Source organism: Nomascus leucogenys, chromosome 22a (genome assembly GCF_006542625.1).
Source record: "Nomascus leucogenys isolate Asia chromosome 22a, Asia_NLE_v1, whole genome shotgun sequence".
In the NCBI taxonomy this organism is placed as follows: Eukaryota; Metazoa; Chordata; class Mammalia; order Primates; family Hylobatidae; genus Nomascus; species Nomascus leucogenys.
The window spans coordinates 86437429-86454030 of record NC_044402.1 but is presented as its reverse complement, the minus strand read 5'-3'; the positions used below and the strand labels follow the sequence as shown (position 1 = coordinate 86454030).

Sequence of the window (16602 nt, the reverse complement as noted above, 5' to 3'; positions counted from 1 at the left end):
TCAAATTTCTAATAAAAAGAGAAAGTACCTGGAATCATAGGTGTGAATTAAGTCTGGTTAAGAAAGTAGAGGATATTATTAATAACTTTTTTGAGAAGAACAGTATTTAGTGAGGAAAGGGTGGCCAGTAAGTAGAGAACAGACATATTTCAAGAGAAAAAAATATTTATATATAAATATATACACACATATGTATATAGGTATATACACATATATACATATGTCTGAGTGATGGAACACAAAAACATTGCCATATATATGCACACATATGCATACCCCCATGTACGGATATACATATGTGTGTATATTCATATACATATACATATATGTTTGTATATACATAGATACATATATACATAGATACATATATATCTGTGTATCTATGTATATATACATGTGTGTATATGCATATATACATATATGTGTGTATACATGTGTACATATATGTATATATATGCATATACACACATACACATATCTGTGTATATATATATACACACATATATGTGTATGTATGTATATATTTATATATAGAGAGAGACAGCAGTATAGGTAGGACAAAGAGAATGTGAACTGGGAAAAAAGCATTATATATCATAACTAAGAGGTAATTGATGATACTTGAGAAATCGGTGAACAATTAATATTTGTTAAACCATTGACTAGGATGTTAATTTTTCATCTGAGATATTTTTTAGTGAAAGGAGAGAAGGAAATGAAATGGTAGCTAGTAGATGGTGAATTTAAGCAAGATTGTTTCCCTTTCTTCCACTATACGCTTCTAAAGAAATTAAAAAAAAAAAAAGGCTTGTTTACTTTGGAATGTGGAGTAAAGAGAGCAACAAGAGATTGAAGTCAAAGAATAGGTAAGTGAGCACTGTAAGGATCTACAGAGACAGACAGAAAAAGTCTGCATGGAGAGTAAAAACGGGAAGCCAATTAAAAAATTATTTTGGTAGTCCTTGCGTGAGATGTTGGTAGCTTAAACTAGGATAGTAGTTGTGGAAGGGATGATTATTGATTGGATACAGTCTATATTTTGAAGATAGAGTTGACTGCACTTAATAACAAATAAGAAATGAGGGGCAAGAGCAAGAAAGAAATGTTAAAATGGTGTGTGTGTGTGTGTGTGTGTGTGTGCGCGTTTCTGGCTTAAACAACTGGAAGAATGGTAGTACCATTTGCTGAGGTAAGTAAGCCTGGGGATGATGCTGGACTTGTTTTTTGGAGGGGCAAATCAAGAGTTCTCTTTTATATATGCTAAGCCTATTAGATTATGAGAAATCCAACTGCTGATGTTGTCTGGAAAGTTAGATACATAAGTTTGAAATTAAAGGTAAAGTTTGGGGCATGTAAACTTGATATTCATCAGTATATTAATAATATCATTTATAAAATGTAAGAATAAATGAGGTTACCTAGGGAAAGACATAGAGAGCAAAGAGTGCTAATAACTGAGAACTGAGCCACTCCAACGTCTCAAGATCTAAAAATAAGGAGGAACCAGCTATGAAGAATAAGAGTAGCCAGTGAGAAATGAGAATCTTAAGAGTGTGATGTCTGCAAAAAAGAAAAGAAATTTCCAGGAGGGCATGGTCAGTTGTGTCAAAGCTTGATGGGCGTAGAGTAAGATTTGTACACAGACTTAGATGGGGGCTTGGGGAGATTTTCACTTTTGGGAGTATCTGAAATAAACAAGAAAGTCAGGATTGGTATTGCTGGTCTTCCAAGGGAAATGGTAATCAGCTCTAATTATATCTTTTTCCTAGAATTGATCTTTTAGTCAGTTGTCAGAGGTGAGGCTGATGGTGTTGTAGTGTGGAAGAATGATAGTCTTATATGGAGTGCATCCTTATGTTATGTTGAGGGTAGAGTCACAAATAATGGAGGGGTGGCTTTAGAACAGGCAGCTCTGGGTGTCCTAGCCTTAATTATAGGTCTCTGAGGGGCTTCTAGATTTGATTTAAAGAGAGCATTAGGTGGTATCACGGGTGGGTGGGTGATGAAAACACCAACAAGAGCACATGGAATTCTGGGGCCTGCCATAAATCTTGCTGGGGAGGATCAGGGCCAGTAGAGTGGGACTGGGTTTCTCAGAAGCACTTGGAGATCTGGAAGGTGACTTAAATAAAGGACACCATTTTCTTTATATCGCTTTTAGTAGAAGCACATGATACAAAATATAGCATTTTAGATCTGCTCAAAATAAATATATTATAGCCAACAGAAAAGAGTCATGTGGAATTCTCTTAAAACTCAGTAATTTGCTTCTTTTGATGTCCCTTAAACCTGAACAGTTTATAAGAGACAAGATGAGGGTTTTCTTTGAGGATGAAAGAAACTTGTACATCTTTACTTACAATCTTTTTCATATCCTTTTGGCCTATGCTCATATAAATGTTTTCCTAATTTTAAATGACATAACCTTCCAAGTCAGAAAATTAACAACAAAATATTTACCTATAACCCAATAACTGTCATGTAAAAAAAAACTAAAATGTATCTATATTTGTCTTTTTAATGGTTACAGCCTATTGCCAAGAATAGTCATTCTGTTTCATCTTCAGCACACATTTATAGAGGAAAGGGAAAAGTTATTTAAAAAATATTCTTAAAAGTTCTATTTCATTAATTTCAACCATTATACCTTGTATTTACCTCCTGTGTTTCATTTTTTTGCTTCCTCAGTAATGACAAAATCCATTAAGTCTGAGAATTATCTGCACAAGTATTATTTATTGAGTCTTACAACTTATCTTTGTCCTTTAATTTTACTGTCTTGCTAAATAAAAATACAAACATAATGAATTCTACTTTAAAAGCTATCCATTACTATATACTTTTATTATGATAATGCTGCCATTATTATTTTGCTGCAGACCAGAAAAACCAAAGTGAATAGAATAGTGAATATTTTTGCTTGAGTATAAGCAAATATGGTATTATCTAAACATTTCTCACGGGGGTTACATGTTGTTATAGACCTATACTGATTAACAAACTCATTGACATTTCCTTATATTATCTTTGGGGCTCATTTGCCATTGCCATTACTGCTTTATTTCATACATCACCAGTAACCTGGACTATTTGTACTGATTACACAATATGCTCTCCTTTCCTACACCTCGATGTTTGTTTCATTACATTTCTTAGAGGTTTCTTCCTCTTGTCTACTTATGGACATTCTATTAATATTTCAGGTTCTACCTCAAATCCTTCCTTATAAAAATTTACTGGTCAGACATGGTGGCTTATGACTGTAATTTCAACACTTTGGGTGGCCTAGGCGGGAGGATCACTTCAGCCCAGGAGTTTGATACTAGCCTGGGCAATATACTGAGAATTTGTCTCTACAAAAAAAAAAAAAAAAATTAGCTGGGCATGGTGGTATACATCTGTATTTCCAGCTACTCAGGAGGCTGAGGCAGGAGGATCTCTTGATCCCAGAAGTTTGAGGTTTCAGTCAGGTATGATCACACCACTGAACTTCAGCCTGGGTGACAGAGTGAGAGCCTGTCTCAAAAATAAAAATAAAATAAAAGTTGACTGATGAAAATAACCAAGTTACTTCACCAACTCTTATTGATATACATCCTCTGACAAGTATTCTATATGGGCTTGATATCTATATAAATGCTTTATCTCCTGTATTCCTTGAGGGATGCCATATTTTATACATTTTCTCTTCCACAATTTTCTGTACATGCAGCAGTTCAATAAAGAATAAATGTGAGTCTTTGTGTTTGAACTGTTTTCTGTTTCCATGGTAAGGTGGTTATTATTTCCCCTTCCATGTACCTCACACCTGTCTATGTTTATAGTCTTTTCTGATAAAAAATAATGGCCATTGTTTGGAGGGTTTACTACATGCTGAGCATTGTTCTTTAGTACTTTATACAAATGAATTCATTTAATTTTCATAAGAAAATGAAGGAGTTATTATTATGATAATTGTTATTTTACAGATGAAAATATTGGGGTGCAGGGAATTTAGGTATTGATCCAGGATCATGAAATTGGTGGAGGAGCCAGTTTTCATGCCCAGGTAATTTTTGACTCCAGAGCACAGAGCCCTTGCATTGAAACACTCCTCTGTATTGGGGTAATGTTGAGGTGCTGAGCTGCTGCTTTGGGAGTATTGCTGGTAGGGCAACAACACTTGACAAAAAACACACTTAAAAAAAAACAATGTTTTAGAATAAAACAAAACAAAACTATTATTGCTGTTGTACTGCTTAGTTCCCTGTAGATTTATTTTCATGGCTTCCGCCTTCTACATCATGACTCAGCTTAATTTGTAGAATTACAATACTTTTTGAAATATTAAAGATAATTGTTTTGTATGATGTACCTTTAGTATGTTTTTCAATTTTTTTTTTGGTTAGCATAAACATATAGTAGCGTTAAGACTATAGGATATCACTAGAGTAAATTTTGGAGATGGTATTTGCAAGTTGTCATTCTTGTCAACTGCCTGAAAACACTGAAAAAGATTTTAAAATTGTAACTTCTCTAAAACCTCCAAATTTGGAACAAATTAACCATCATGTGTATGTATTTTCTGGTTTTAATAGCATCTAATATGGTGCATTAGGCATAGTAACTTTCAAAAAATATTTCATTAAGTTTTAAAGTTAACATTTATATAAAACTATTAATAACCTTGACATTCTTACATGTGTTTTTCTTGAAATAAAAGCATGATTTTTTAAATACACTCACATATAACTCTTAAAGGCACTATAAAAATGATTCCTCTATAAAAAAAGTCTTGAGGTGCTATCAGTTAAATATAAGTCTCATATTTAAAACTAAACACAATGTATTTCAACTCAATACAGAGTAAATCAATTTTTTTTTTTTTTGAGATGGATTTTTGCTCTTGTTGCCCAGGCTGGAGTGCAATGGTACGATCTCGGCTCACTGCAACATCTGCCTCCTGGGTTCGAGTGATTCTCCTCCCTCAGCCTCCCAAGTAACTCAGATTACAGGAATCCCCATGCCCAGCTTATTTTTTTGTATTTTTTAGTGGAGACAGGGTTTCATCATGTTGGCCAGGCTGGTCTTGAACTCCTGACCTCAGGTGATCCACTCGCTCAGCCAAGTAAATGGAATTTTTAAAAAATTAATATAACATTTACATATGAAATTTCAGACTTAGTCTGACTTTAGATTTTTCAACTTAATTTTTATATTGCAGTTTTCTTGTTTTTTTGATATTGTTAATATTATTTAAGTAATATTAAGTAATATTTAAGTTTATTTTTCCAGTCATTCAACGACTATTTTAAAAATGTTCTCAACATTCTACTAAGTACTGGGATTACAATTGCAAACAAGAAAGATAGGGTGCTTGATCTAATGGAAAAAAGAGATAAAAGATGTAACGTAACTTTAAACTATGGTATTTTCTAGAAATGCTCTGGGTAGGGAATACTAGAGGGTAGAGGATAGGATAATCTGGAAAGTTTTTCTGAGAATATAATATTAAAGATGAAGGATGAGAAGAAGGCTGCTCTGCACAGTTCAGGAGAAATAAGGAAAAGAGAAAAGAATTCCAGGGACAGAAAATTGCAGGTGCAAGAGGCCCTGGGTGAGCAAAGGAATATTTCCTTCAGTTTTTGTTATTAGAATGTGTTTTATAATTTATTCATGGTGTCATGAGCTTATTGTGATTAAACTACAATAAAATTAAGGGAAGGACCACATGGCCTCATTAATATTCCATAATTGATACGTATTTATGATAATGATTATTTTTTAAACCATTTAAAAGCACGCTGAGTATTTTTCTTAATATAATTTGCACCTGAGAATTGAAATCTTCAGTTCCATTTCTCTGTTTCAAGCTTACTGATTTTACCAAAAGGTAAAAATAAAACAAACAAACATTAAATTGGCATATTTTTCAGCTTATGCAAAAAAAGTTTAGCTAAAATTTTATCATTACTTTTGACATGAAAGTATCTAATAATATAGGAGCCACACAGTTGTGTACTTCCCCCCTGAGGTTTATGTATAAATATCATCATATATCCTAAAACGTGAATGCTATTTTAAAAATATTTTATGCCTTTTAGACAAAACAAGATGATATTATATTAAACTATAGACTTCTTGCATTTTGGCCTTGCATTGGCCTTTGAAAGGGAATAAAAATAGAGGCACTCACAAATAAGAATAAACTTCTTGCTTGAAGTTGAGGAAAAATAAAAGACCCGACAAGCCTGACAGGCAGTCAAAGTTCTCATCTTTGGAGTGAAAATGATCCACACATCCAAGGGCAAAAAATGCCAGAAATGTCAGGAGCAGAAGACTTCCTGTAGAGAGCCTCACTAGACCCACCGAGGTCACTTCATTTACTTCATCATGTGCTCTCAGTCTATCTCTTTCACTTAGTACTTTAGGGCTGTAGATGCTCTTAATTTTAAGCAGTTGAATTTGTCACCTCTCAATTGGCCCTAAATGAAAGTGTTTCCTGCAGGGAAGAATTGTATTGAGCTGTGTTTGAACACTAAAGCTTGATAGGAAAAGCAGTTGTATCCTTAGTTTATTTATGTTCAATCTCTTTGTTTCTTCTCCTTGCCCAAGTTAAAAAAAACACATATAAGTGAGAATAATACATTAAAATATTTTGTCCTTCTAATTCTATGCTTTGATGGCAGGCAGAATTGTCTTCTTTTGATTTGACAAAAATATTTATTAGAACCCCTCATTCTCCCATTGATATAGTTTGGCTGTGTCCCCACCCAAATCTCATCTTGAATTGTAGCTCCCATAATCCCCACATGTCCGTGGGAGGGAAAAGGTGGGAGGTAATTGAATCATGGGGGCAGATTTCCCCATGCTGCTCTTATGATAGTGAATAAGTCTCATGAGATCTGATGGTTTTATAAAGGGCAGCTTCCCCGCGCACACTCTCCTGCTTGCTACATGTAAGACATGCCTTTGTTTCTCCTTCATATTCTGCCATGATTATGAGGTCTCTCCAGCCATGCTGAGCTATGAGTCAACTAAACGTCTTTCCTTTATAAATTACCCAGTCTCAGATATGTCTTCATTAGCAGCATGAGAATGGGCTAATACATCCATAATTTAGTTCACCTCTCAGACGTCTTCTCAGTTCTTCAGCTGTTAGTAACATTTCTCCTTTGTATTTCTATGGTATATATTATCTATAGAGCGATTTCACAAATATATTTTTACACTGTGTATTTCTTCCCTAAAAGTAACACTCCTTTCAATTTGATTATAATCTGACAATTAGAGAACACACTGCACTTATATTGATGTCTGTACAGAACCTAACACAATGCCTTGTGCATAGTGGCCCTTTGTGATTATTTCTTGAAATATTTTTATCGTGCTGTACATAACAGAGTATTTTTTATTATGCTCATCAATTTTAGCAAACTAAATATGTAATAAATATTAGATTTGTTTATACTAATAAAGGTTGGTTTTGTATATTTTTTCCTTTTTCTTTATGAATTATTAACCTGCTAATCAGATAACTATCTTATCAGAATCGCTTGGCCCTTTAGTAGTATAATTTTTTTTAGTATTTAATATTAGTTATTTTTCAGAGTCATAAGTCATGGAATCATTCTTTATTAATTAAATAATATTTATTTATTAAATGCCTTTCAGGTGTCTTGCATATATACTGATGGCACAGCTATGAATAAGCAGATACTCACAGTATCTGTGGAGGATGTTGATGCCACAGACTGAATGTTTGTGTCCCCCCAAACTGAAATGTTGAAATCCTAACTCTCCATGTGATGGCATTTGGAGGCAGGCCCCTTTGGGAAGCAATTAGGTCATGAGGGCAGAGCTCTCATTATTGGGCTAGTGCCCTAATCAAAGAGACGGTGGAGAGCTCCCTTACCACTTCCACCATGTGAGGACACATTGAGAAGATAGCCATCTATGAACCAGAAAGTGGGTCCTCCCCAGACACCAAATCTGCCGACACTTAGATCTTCCCTGCCCCAGAACTGTAAGAAATAAATTCCTGTCATTCCTAAGTCGCCCAGTCTATGACATTGTGCTACAGCAGCCTGAATGGACGAAGGCTATACATAGGATAAATGGAGTTGATACGCAGAACAATAACTGCAGGTGCAAGATACTGTGAGAGCACTTGGCAGTAGACAAAAGCAATTTTAGGAGTTTAGGAATCTAAATCATAAATAGGAATTAGCTTGGGGGAGATAGTGAAAGAAGCTCTAGATTTAAAAAAAAAAGTCCTTGCTTTGTTTTTAGTTGCTTGTTTTTGATGTCTTGCTCTTATCAGCCTTCTCTGCCTTGATTATTATGAATGCTTTTAGATCATTTGATCACATTTTCTGAGTGCAGCTTCTCATCATTTCTTCTTCCACCATTTCTTCCTTTTTGGTAAAAATTAAATGGGGAGAATTAGTTCCCTTTGGAGTTGATCCCTTGTGACCTCTCAAAAGCGATACATCTTTTTTCCTAAAAGACTTAAGAATATAATGCATACGTCACACATTTCCCCAGGACAGGATTTTTAAAATACAGTAGTCCTCCCTTGTCTATGGTTTTACTTTTTGTGGTTTAATTTATCTGTGGTCATCTGTGGTCCAAAAATATTAAATAGAAAATTCTAGAAATAATTCATACATTTTAAATTGCACACTATTCTGAATAGTGTATATCATCCCTTTATCTAGCATATTCACATTGTATGTGATATCCCCCATTAGTCACTTAGCAACCATCTGATTATCAGATTGACTGTTGATGTATTTCAGTGCTCATGTTCAAGTGACCCTTATTTGACTTAGTAATAGCCCCAAAGCACAAGAGTAGTGAAGCTGGCATGTTGTTATAATTGTTCTATTTTATTATTATTTTTAATCACATTTAATTTATAAATGAAACTTTATCATAGGAATGTATGTTTAGGGAAAAACAATATTATGGGTTTAGTACTATCTCTGGTTTCAGGCACCCAAGAGGGTTTTGGAATATGTGTCCCTCAGATGAGAAGGACTACTGTACTTCTGATCTCTTTTCATTCTTGTTGTAAGAGATCACATAATACAGGTATAAAAACTTGTACTTCTTTAGAAACTGCCTTTCTTTCTCTGTGAATAGCACTACTACTAGATACTTTCACTGAAAGTAAACTGCTGGAAAATATATTGGTAGAAATCTGAGAGAAATCACTGATATAGTTTGGATATGTGTCCCTGCCTAAATCTCATGTCGAATTGTAATCCTCGATGTTGGAAGTGAGGCATGGTGAGAGGTGATTGGATCATGGGGATGGATTTCTCAAGAATGGTTTAACACCATTCCCTTGGTGCTGTTCTTGGGTTACTGAGTAAGTTCTTGTGAAGATCTGATTTTTTGCAAGTGTGTAGCAGCTTCCCATCTTGCTTTCTTGCTCCTTCCATGTAAGATCCCTGCTTCGCCTTTGCTCTCTGTCATGGTTGGAAGCTTCCTGAGGCCTCCCCAAAAGCAGAAGCCACTATGCTTCTTGTACAGTCCTCAGAATCGAGAGCCAATAAAACCTCTTTTCTTTATGAATGACTCAGCCTCAGGTATTTCTTTATAGCAAGGCAAGAACAGAATAATACAATCACAGATTCTTCACTTTCCTTAATCTCTGACATGTCATTTCCACCTTCACCACGTCATCATTTTTTTGATGGGCTTTTAAAAATAGCCTTATGTTTCCTAGACTGTAACTTCATTCTTTAACAATCATCATCCCATTAGCATCTTGAAAGTTGGTTACAAAACATATATATGATCATTTCACTCTTTAATTAAAAATCCTCCAATAGATTCTGTTTACAATATGGATGCATGGGATGCAAAAATTACTGTCTGCCTTTCCAAACTCATTTTCAGGCAAAGTCAGGGAGTAGAATACAGAGAGCTTTGACATTCCATCATCACTTCTTCAATAAAGCCTGAGTTGATCAAAAAAACTCAATTAGTGGCCTTAATCAAAGTAAATAATGAACAGATAAGACAGTAATCTTGTTAAGGGAGTATCTCATACCTACATTGCAATTTTGAGAAGGCATTTCCATTTGAAGGCAACCAACATGACTTGAAGCCCTAGAGAATTGGCCTATCAACCAGGAGTGTTCAGGTTGCCATGGTTATCAGTTATCATTTGGAAAGTTAGTAGAAGTCTGTTAGAAGAATATATCTTGTATTACTTAAGAAGAAATATACCTGTTAACATAAATTTTAGGCATCACCTTAAGGTGATGGTTGAATTTCTTCCTTTTCAAACATAAGCCATCATGCCATATATTAAATTCACTTCAGTTGAACAAATGATTATTGATTAGTTGTTATATTTCAGCCCATTTTAGAATTCAGAAATGAGTGAGGCAACCATCCATTCCTGTTTGAGCAGAGTTTGTAGTAAAGTTGGAGAGACCTAAAGTATAATTTTGATATGATGTGATAAATACAATAATAGAAGTATATGTAGGGTGCTATGGTCATATTGCTAGGAAGACATGTAAACAATGAAGACTTACTCTCTAAAGCCCTTGGCATTTCAAAATGATAATAGTTGGCCAGGCGCAGTGGCTCACACTTGTAATCCCAGCACTTTGGGAGGCCAAGGCAGGTGGATCACGAGGTCAGGAGATCGAGACCATCCTGGCTAACATGGTGAAACCCTGTCTATACAAAAAATTAGCCAGGCATGGTGGTGGGCGCCTGTAGTCCCAGCTACTCGGGAGGCTGAGGCAGGAGAATGGCATAAACCCAGGAGGCAGAGCTTGCAGTGAGCCGAGATCACGCCACTGCACTCCAGCCTGGGTGACAGAGCCAGACTCCATCTCAAAAAAAAAAAAAGATAATACTTTAGAAAGTGAAATTAAAAATTACTCAAATTCTTTATGTTGAAAGAACCTAATAACAGCGAAAAGGTGATTATAAAAAGACCTCATATCTGGACACATTGGGTAAGATTTCAGAATTCTGGATTTAAAAGTAAATGATATAAGGTTATCCATAAAAGAGCTGGTTTTTAAAAATGATCAACAAAATTGATAGACAGCTAGCAAGACTAATAAAGATGAAAAGAGAGAAGGATCAAATAGACACAATAAAAAATGATAAAGGGGATATCACCACCGATCCCACAGAAATACAATCTACCATCAGAGAATACTACAAACACCTCTATGCAAATAAACTAGAAAATCTAGAAGAAATGGATAAATTCCTCAACACATACACCCTCCCAAGACTAAACCAGGAAGAAATTGAATCTCTGAATAGACCAATAACAGGCTCTGAAATTGTGGCAATAATCAATAGCTTACCAACCAAAAGGAGTCCAGGACCAGATGGATTCACAGCCGAATTCTACCAGAGGTACAAAGAGGAGCTGGTACCATTCCTTCTGAAACTATTCCAATCAATAGAAAAAGAGGGAATCCTCCCTAACTCATTTTATGAGGCCAGCATCATGCTGATACCAAAGCCTGGCAGAGACACAACCAAAAAAGAATTTTAGACCAATATCCTTGATGAACATTGATGCAAAAATCCTCGATAAAATACTGGCAAACCGAATCCAGCAGCACATCAAAGAGCTTATCCACCATGATCACGTGGGCTTCATGCCTGGCATGCAAGGCTGGTTCAACATACGCAAATCAATAAAGGTAATCCAGCATATAAACTGAACCAAAGACAAAAACCACATGATTATCTCAATAGATGCAGAAAAGGCCTTTGACAAAATTCAACAACTCCTCATGCTAAAAACTCTTAATAAATCAGGTATTGATGGGACGTATCTCAAAATAATAAGAGCTATCTATGACAAACCCACAGCCAATATCATACTGAATGGGCAATAACTGGAAGCATCCCCTTTGAAAACTGACACAAGACAGGGATGCCCTCACTCACCACTCCTATTCAACATAGTGTTGGAAGTTCTGGCCAGGGCAATCAGGCAGGAGAAGGAAATAAAGGGTATTCAATTAGGAAAAGAGGAAGTCAAATTGTCCCTGTTTGCAGATGACATGATTGTATATCTAGAAAACCCCATCATCTCAGCCCAAAGTCTCCTTAAGCTGATTAGCAACTTCAGCAAAGTCTCAGGATACAAAATCAATGTACAAAAATCACAAGCATTCTTATACACCAACAACAGACAAACACAGAGCCAAATCATGAATGAACTCCATTCACAATTGCTTCAAAGAGAATAAAATACCTAGGAATCCAACTTACAAGGGATGTGAAGGACCTCTTCAAGGAGAACTGCAAACCACTGCTCAATGAAATAAAAGAGGATACAAACAAATGGAAGAACATTCCATGCTCATGGGTAGGAAGAATCAATATCGTGAAAATGGCCATACTGCCCAAGGTAATTTATAGATTCAATGCCATCCCCATCAAGCTACCAATGACTTTCTTCACAGAATTGGAAAAAACTACTTTAAAGTTTATATGGAACCAAAGAAGAGCCCGCATCACCAAGTCAATCCTAAGCCAAAAGAACAAAGCCGGAGGCATCACGCTACCTGACTTCAAACTATACTACAAGGCTACAGTAACCAAAACAGCATGGTACTGGTACCAAAACAGAGATATAGATCAATGGAACAGAACAGAGCCCTCAGAAATAATGCCGCATATCTACAACCATCTGATCTTTGACAAACCTGACAAAAACAGCAATGGGGAAAGGATTCCCTATTTAATAAATGGTGCTAGGAAAACTGGCTAGCCATATGTAGAAAGCTGAAACTGGATCCCTTCCTTACACCTTATACAAAAATTAATTCAAGATGGATTAAAGACTTACATGTTAGACCTAAAACCATAAAAACCCTAGAAGAAAACCTAGGCAATACTATTCAGGACATAGGCATGGGCAAGGACTTCATGTCTAAAACACCAAAAGCAATGGCAACAAAAGCCAAAATTGACAGATGGGATCTAATTAAACTAAAGAGCTTCTGCACAGCAAAAGAAACTACCATCAGAGTGAACAGGCAACCTACAAAATGGGAGAAGATTTTCGCAACCTACTCATGTGACAAAGGGCTAATATCCAGAATCTACAATGAACTCAAACAAATTTACAAGAAAAGAACAAACAAACCCATCAAAAAGTGGGCAAAGGACATGAACAGACACTTCTCAAAAGAAGACATGTATGCAGCCAAAAAACACATGAAAAAAAGCTCATCATCACTGGCCATCAGAGAAATGCAAATCAAAACCACAATGAGATACCATCTCACACCAGTTAGAATGGCAATCATTAAAAAGTCAGGAAACAACAGGTGCTGGAGAGGATGTGGAGAAATAGGAACACTTTTACACTGTTGGTGGGACTGTAAAATAGTTCAACCATTGTAGAAGTCAGTGTGGCGATTCTTCAGGGATCTAGAACTAGAAATACCATTTGACCCAGCCATCCCATTACTGGGTATATAACCAAAGGATTATAAATCATGCTGCTATAAAGACACATGCACACATATGTTTATTGTGACACTATTCACAATAGCAAAGACTTGGAAACAACCCAAATGTCCAACAACGATAGACTGGATTAAGAAAATGTGGCACATATACACCATGGAATACTACGCAGCCATAACAAATGATGAGTTCATGTCCTTTGTGGGGACATGGATGAAACTGGAAACCATCATTCTCAGCAAACTATCAGAAGGATAAAAAACCAAACACCGCATGTTCTCACTCATAGGTGGGAATTGAACAATGAGAACTCATGGACACAGGAAGGGGAACATCACACACTGGGGACTGTTGTGGTGGGGGGGTTGGGGGAGGGGGGTGGGATAGCATTAGGAGATATACCTAATGCTAAATGACGAGTTAATGAGTGCAGCACACCAACATGGCACCTGTATACCTATGTAACAAACCTTTACATTGTGCACATGTACCCTAAAACTTAAAGTATAATAATAATAATAAAAAATACAACCAAATGAATGAAACTAAGAATGACTTCAGATTACTTACCAATAATGCCAGATTGAAAATTCAGTGCTAAGGAAATTGAATTTTTTCTGTAATTCTGTTTATAGCCAAAAGTAGCTGAACATCAGATATAACAATGAAAAGCAGCTAAGTATAATCTGAAATAAATAAATAGAATCAAAAAACAGTTCAGGAAATCCACTGAACCTTGACGCCTGAGGCACTTTTCTTTAAGCAGAAACACTTTAGGGTTAATTTAACCATAACTAGGTTTCCCTTCCTATGGGTCTGATAGCACTATTTGCTTCTGTAGTGCATGATAATTGCAATATTGTAATAAATATTTTGTCAGCTTCAAAATGATGAAGTTTTTCTATTGACGATACACAGAAAACATATAATTACTAAATTGCAATTAATAGTATAACCGACAGAGATCTGAAAGATGAAAGAGTAGGAAAGCATAGGTACTCTCATTTTCTCATTTGACCTACAGAGAACCAGTAGTTGAGCTTCATGGTGACGGAGTAAGAGACAGAGGTTTAAGTAGATTATTTAATATTATAAATACAGCCATGAGGAGAAGTATAAATTATAACTAATACATCTTCAGCAAGGTTAGGAAAAAGAAGGTTTATCAGGAAACTTATAAGCTATTCTTTTTATAGAAGTGCCCGAGAGGAAGTGGAAAATAGAAACTGAAATATGATTATATTCATTTACACTAAACTTTTCTGTATGGTTTTGCCTTTTTTCTAAGTGAAGGCATAACTTTTAAAAACAAGGATACTTAATGTATAGAAAAAGTGGGAAATACCAAAATACTAGCAGTGTCCATGTCTCATTGAGTATTTTAGGAATGACTCTATTTTTCCCTTTAGAGATTATTTCCCCCCACATTTTCTCTCTATATTTTTACAATATAAATGTATTTTTTACAATGTAAAAGTACATTTTTTATACTTTTACAGTCTAAAAATTTATGAAATAAATTTTGTGTTTAAAATAGTGGTAACATCTGGTATAACAATGTAACAATGGATTTCAAATAGACTTGCAAGTTACTGAAAAAAACTCAGATATACTCTTTACAAGGCCCAGTTGCTGGTGTATGTTATGAATACTTATAATATAGCTGCAGTACAATTGTTAAACATAGTTTTTCATCTTGTAGGTACTGACTTGAGTTCTGTGCAGCAGCTATGCCAATTCCAAAAATTAAGCTGTAAAGAAAAATGCCATTATTACGTAGAAATCACTTGATAGAATTAAATGAGTCATTCAACCATGCTGCACTAATTTATAGCCATTATTTGTGGAGAAATAGAGTTAGCACTGACATTAAATGTACCATATGATTCCTTTATTATAAATTTTATGTTCTGCTCAAGCTCTTTAACCACTACCATATGGTTTTCATTATGTTTGTTGCCATTTGTTATGCCTGATAAGTTAAAAACTTTATTATATATCGATTTCCTGCTGGAATGCCTGAAAACCTTTGTGCTCTCAACACTGTCATTGATCAGATATCAATTATTTTTTGCTTTCAGACCAGAGAACATATTAAACTAATTCTGGATTTATCTGGTACATACTAAAGGGCCTGACCCCAATTTTTCTGTTAAAGGCCTTTTAGCTTCAGTTTTAAGAGCAGTTTTGTTTCTTGAAATATTCTGATACTTACGCTGTATCAAAATCAGGAATGTTAAAAGTATTTTGGCAGTCTAAACTCTCAATTTAGGCAAAACTGAGTTTTAAATGAATTTCCTACCTATTGAAGAACTTTACTTTCATCATCTGTATTGAAGATTAAATGAGACTATGACTGTATATAATAAAACTTTCTTGGTACATAATACATAAAAAGGGAAAAAAGCTATCAATAGTTTTGTGAGATTGTTTTACATTAGTAAGTGTCTAAACATCTCAACTTGTATTGATATTCTCTAATAAACTGACAGATAAAAATAATCTGATACACCAACAAAATAATTGAAGTTTCTTTGTTTGGAAATGATAAACCAGGAATTGCCATACGCTATTTTGAAGTTAATAAACTTGATTCCTTTTAGCTATTTCTTGTCTTGTGGTTTTCAGTTGCTTCTAAGGCAGTTCTCAAATTTCAGTGAGCATATAAACTTTCTTGCAAAAGTACAGATTTTCGATCACAGGTCTGAGGCAGGGCCTGAGATCCTGCATTTTTAAAAACACCAGTAATGGCAACGCTATTTGCAATGGTTTGAAAATTTCTCCCTTCCAAAATTCATTTGAAATTTAATCCTTAATATGGCAGTGTTGAGAGCTGGGGTCTTTAAGATACAATTGGGTCATGAAGGTTCTACCCTCATGAGTGAATTAATCCATTCATAAATTGATGGGTTAATGGATTAATGGGTTATCATGAGAGTAGGACTGGTGGCTATAAGAACTGCAAGAGAGACTTAAGCTAGCACACTCAGCCCTCTCTCCATGTGATGCTGTGTACTACCTTCGAACTCTGCAGAGAGTTCTCATCAGCAACAAAGCCCTCAATAGATGCAGCCCCTCAACCTTAGGTGTCTCAGCCTCCATAACTATAAGAAATAAGTTCCTTTAAAAAATAAAATACCCAAT

The 16602-nt window shown here is 35.3% G+C and overlaps 1 long non-coding RNA gene across 1 annotated transcript in view; it reads left to right on the top strand.

Moving 5' to 3' along the window:
- The first annotated feature begins 775 nt into the window (after positions 1 to 775).
- The window catches only part of LOC105738387, a 29213-nt gene continuing 13386 nt past the window's right edge, over positions 776 to 16602 (top strand). The window contains exon 1 of the long non-coding RNA XR_004027965.1: positions 776 to 866. This is a non-coding gene — a long non-coding RNA (uncharacterized LOC105738387). The remainder of the gene's footprint in view (positions 867 to 16602) is intronic.